This window comes from Aulonocara sp. 'chitande type north' Nkhata Bay, linkage group LG16 (assembly GCF_057382095.1).
Source record: "Aulonocara sp. 'chitande type north' Nkhata Bay isolate Kocher_YH1m ecotype deep benthic linkage group LG16, A_spYH_male_GT1.1, whole genome shotgun sequence".
Classification (NCBI taxonomy): domain Eukaryota; kingdom Metazoa; phylum Chordata; class Actinopteri; order Cichliformes; family Cichlidae; genus Aulonocara; species Aulonocara sp. 'chitande type north' Nkhata Bay.
Window position 1 is genome coordinate 490,410 of NC_141359.1, and position 4,996 is coordinate 495,405.

At 39.4% G+C, this 4,996-nt stretch overlaps 1 long non-coding RNA gene across 1 annotated transcript; it reads right to left on the minus strand.

Annotated features, from left to right (window-relative positions):
• Positions 1 to 723: 723 nt before the first annotated feature.
• Positions 724 to 4,777, minus strand: LOC147310719 (uncharacterized). Its single transcript, XR_015125419.1, has 4 exons — positions 4,752 to 4,777; positions 2,732 to 2,763; positions 2,281 to 2,306; positions 724 to 888 (listed from the first exon to the last, which is right to left on the minus strand). It is a non-coding gene; the product is annotated as an uncharacterized LOC147310719 (long non-coding RNA).
• Positions 4,778 to 4,996: the final 219 nt, after the last annotated feature.

Below are 4,996 nucleotides of genomic sequence, written 5' to 3' on the forward strand. Positions count from 1 at the left end.
GTCACTGAACAGACTCTTCTGGTTGTTTATGGCCGTGTGCAGAGGATGCCCAGCATTGTCCATAATGTCCATCAGTTTCTTTAATGTCCTTTTCTCTGCCACTGTCACCAGAGTGTCCAGCTTCATGCCGACCACAGAGCTAGCCCTCCTGATCAGTTTCTCCAGCCTGGATGAGTCCCTCTTTGCTGTGCTGCTCCCCCAGCACACCACAGCATAGAAAAGTACTCCAGCAACCACTGACTGGTAAAACATCCTCAGGAGCTTCCTGCAGATGTTAAAAGACCTCAGCCTCCTGAGGAAGTACAGTCGGCTTTGGGCTTTTTTATACAGGTGCTCTGTGTTGCATGACCAGTCCAGTTTATTGTCCATCCACAGCCCGAGGTACTTGTACTTGTTGACCACCTCCACCTCCTCCCCCTCTATCTGAACTGGCAGTGGACCTTCTCTGGACCTCCCGAAGTCCACAACCAGTTCCTTAGTCTTTGAGGTGTTGAGTTGCAGGTGGTTTGTGTGACTCCATGCGACAAAGTTCCTCACCAGACTTCTGTACTCCTCTTCCTGATCATCCCAGATACACCCCATGATGGCCGTGTCATCTGCAAACTTCTGAATATGGCATAATTCAGAGTTGTAGCAGAAGTCAGAGGTGTACAGGGTGAAGAGAAGAGGGGACAGCACAACCTTGGTTTGTTGTCAAACTTGGTTTCTTGTCAAACTAGGGCTTATGCTTGTCAAAATTAGATAGAGCACATGGCGGAGAATGGATAGAAGATAGAATCCCTTGTCAAAAAAGATGGAGCAGGGAGAGGGAGAGTGATAGGACAGACTGAATTTGCTTGTTAATGGCTTGTTAATGATAGAGGGAGAGGGTTTTCTGCAGCAGGTCACCTGTAAGACAGAAAGAAAGTGGAATTAGACACACTTCCAATAAACCTGGCTTTACCGTATTTTTCAGACTATAAGGCACATTTAAAAGCCTTAAATTTTCTCAAAAATAGACAGTGCACCTTATGTATGGTTGTGCTTACTGATTTCAAACCACTTCTATGTGCTACACGGCACTCTGTCAAATCTGTCAAATGTTTTAGTATGACTTTGGTAAGCTACAAAGCAGCACCACTTGATGTATTGTCGGAGCATGGCTTTTTTTTTTTTTTTCTTTTTTTTCTAAGGAGCATGGCTACCATAGTCAGCACCCTCGTAGAGTAATTCGTACTGTGCTTCAACATAATATGGTGTGTGTGTATAAGGGCCTGGCACCTGTTGAGAGCCATGCTTATGAAGCAGATTTCAAACTGATCAATCCACATTCATCAGTCCATAAATCCTGAAAAGTGAGTGTATTGTTCTGTATTTTGAGAGTTATTGTAAATGAGTTGAATAAAGTTTGACTTATCTGTTTTGTTTGGCTTAATGTGCCATAGAATTTAGTGTGCCTTACAGTCCGAAAAATACAGAACATATATTACACACTGAAGAGTTGTACAGTACATTATTAGATTCAACTGAATGAAAATGTTTATCATATGGTGGTGGAACATTTCTAAGGACATTTTTGCATTCTATTAACACAATAAAAACAAACACAGTCTGTAAACCAAGATGCGGTGCTACAGAAACTTACTATAAACATTATATGGTCAAGCTAAACCCACACAATGAAGTCAGAGCAGACAGTCTCAGACCACACTTCACATGCACTCAACTCACATGATCCTAAATGCCCAAAGGTCTCAAATTCCCGTTTCTGTGTGTACTTACCTGGTACAACAGTATATCATAATGTCTGGGGAGCAGTTAACATAAAAGTAAAAAATAATTTACTCAGTATGACTTTTGGCAAAATGAAAAATTTGGAGACAGATGACTCCTATACAGCAGTTTCTACATTTTTCAGTCAAATTTGGGGCATGTTTAATACACACTCCACTAAATCTACAATAAACTTAGCATGGCCGATATTAGGGCCTAATTAAAAATGTACTATGATGATAAGAGAGATCTGTAAGTCTGGAAATGTTTAGATAGACTTTTCTAGGATCTGATGATTGCCAAGAGCTGTGCTGACTCACTGCACTAAACTGAATCTCCTGTATCTTGTATTTTGCTCGTTTGTGTTGTTGTGTTTGCACATCTCTGTTGCTTGTGGGGCTCGCACACAAGAATTTCACTCGCATGTGCTGTGCCAGTGTGCCTGCACATGTGATGTGACAATAAAAGTGATTTGATTTGATTTGATTTATAATGAGAAACATTTCCCTCAGACAAACCTTTACTTACCAGACTGAGACGATCAGATCAGCAGTCTAGAGAAAGGAAACAATTCATCAGATCACTGTTTGATGATTCAGACTGTTGAGCCTCTTCACACACAATCCAATTTACTGTGACATAAATTAACTAGTAAAATTCTCAATTTATTTAAGGCTTTATTAGCTTACTGTAGTCTAAAGAGGAGATAAATGAACTGCAGCGTCTCACATGGCTATAGCAAGTGTAATAAAAGCATTCATTACTACAGAAATATAAAGAATAGCCAGCAATATTTGTTGGCACAAGTGCAGGATATACCAAATATTTCCTACACCATGTAATAAAACCTGACTTTGTGTTTTTGCCAATCAGTAAATGGAAACATATCACAAAAAGTCAAACTACTGTATGTAAGTTGCCAAATGTGCTACGCAATGCCAGGTTCATACTGCCTCAGTTACAATCACTGTTTACTTACCAGCAAAGGCAAAACCAAAGATCTCTTTCACTCTGCGTAACAAAAGACAAAGCACAAAAACACAGAATGAGACAACTCAAATCAGCATCACAGTCAATACTGCATCACTCTGTGTAGTCCAAAAGATTCAGTACACTTCTTTGTTTACCACAGCAACAAACAACTCTCCTCTTTTTTCTACACCTTATTAAAGATTACTGTCTTCATTAAGGTAAAATGTGGTTTCATCCATTTGTAATAAGCCACACACGTTTCTCAGTTATGTGATAGCTCTATTAGTTTGGTGCTATTAGATAACACAGTAGATTTAATAAGCAATGATTTGCTACACCTAGCTCTGCACACTTTATCAAATTCTGACATCACAATTTCAAAGCATGAACAATCATAAATGAAAGCTTGGATGATATTTTTGTAGGCTTCAACATTTGAGTTCTTCTGCATTCAAATTCTGCTTCCTAAAAATATTATCACCTGCACACAGTATCATTTAATATGCTGTTGTTTTAAATATCTACATATCATATTTATAATATTAATGGTGCACTGCTGCATTTTATTTATTTGAAGGTGGACTTTTTTATATTTCGTTAGTTTTTCACAAAGTGAGAAGTTAAACAGAGCTGCAGGTGTAGGTTTCATTAAAAAAAAAACAACCTGCACAAACAAGTGTTTGTTAAACAGTTCTTAAAATTTAACTAAAAAACTAATATTAACTAATTAAAAAAAACTTCTTGTTAAGAGATGTTATTATTCTTATATTATGTGTTTCATCCTCACTCTCTCTCTCCCTTCTGTTAATTAACCCACAGCACAAAAACACACCGGTACAGGCACGTGACTCTTTTTCTCCCGGCTTTCAGTCAGAAGCTGTGTCCCAAAATGTCGGCTGCATCCTCCGGAGGCCGCATTTGAAGGCCGATTATGTCACAGCCAGTCGATGAAGGCTGTCTCAAATGCGGCCGACAAATGAGTCCTTCATTTCCCCGAATAAACTTTTAACATATTTTTAGGCGAGAAAGTAGCGGTGTAAATATCTGCTTGGTTTATCAAGACATCGCATATTTGCAAAAGTGTGCCGACGTTTTCAGAGACGTCTGTCACCCACCGGCTCGATGGCAAGCCGGGAGGGGGGTTCAGACCCCCGCTCTTTCGCTACTCAGGTTAAACATGATATACAAGTCACTCTGATAACTTAAAAATGTAATTGTTTGCCTTTTTCTGTGTTTTATTTGTTCTGGAGTAAATCGGTTTGGCTGAGATCAAAGTTATTAGATTATTAGATTAAATAAAGCTTTATTAATCCATCCGGTGGGTCCTCCGGGATTTTCACACAGCTCAATAAACGTTAAACGGTCGAGAATTTACGCCAGTGTCCTGTTATATTTTAAATAGCAAGGAGCAGACGGCCGAGTTTATTAAACTCCAGCGAGACAGCGGTGACGCAAATCTGAAGGCTAGACCGTCCAGTTTCACAGCCTTCTCGGTCCACGTAGACCGCGAAAGCTGGGTCCTCCGAAAGATGCAGCCGACGTTTTGGGACACAGCTAATGGCGGTAAAATGGCTCCTTTGAAGTTGCCGACCCTGCTGCTTCAGCAGCTAATCAGTGGTTCTAAAATGACGGCTCATTACCTCACAACCGAAAGAATGAGGCCGTTTTTAACTGACTGATTTGTGAAGAGAACTAACTTCAGCTTCCCTAACAGACTCAGAAACACTAACACACCGAATGAACCAAATACAACACAATAACTGTAATAAACAATCAAATGAACCATATTAATTTCACACTGGGCCTATAGCAGCTAGGCTAGGCGTTAGCACTTAGGGCTAGCATACCAAACACTCCTTTTAAATAGTAAAATTACAACGTTTCACTAAAAAAGCAGCCATTGTGTTACTTTAACATGACTTATACTTCGACTGGCTTCATAAGTCACTAACAACAACTGGGTAAATCCCTCATACAGCTTATAGACATTTCATTTCAGATAAGAGAGACAGAGAAGCAGCACTTACCGGCACGGATTGAGCTGAGAGTGGACGGAGATTCAGGAGTCAGGCGGAGACGTAAAAAAGGAGGCATTCACGAGTAGTGGGAAAAGTGGGAAGCTCCGCAATTACACAAAATTGGCATGGAAAACGTGAAAATATATGTAAATTTAAATATTATTATACTAGATTTTTTTGCAACAAAAAACAACTTTTAATTTAATTCTATAAGTTTAATAAATGTTTCAAATGGGATTCTTTGAATTTGAAAT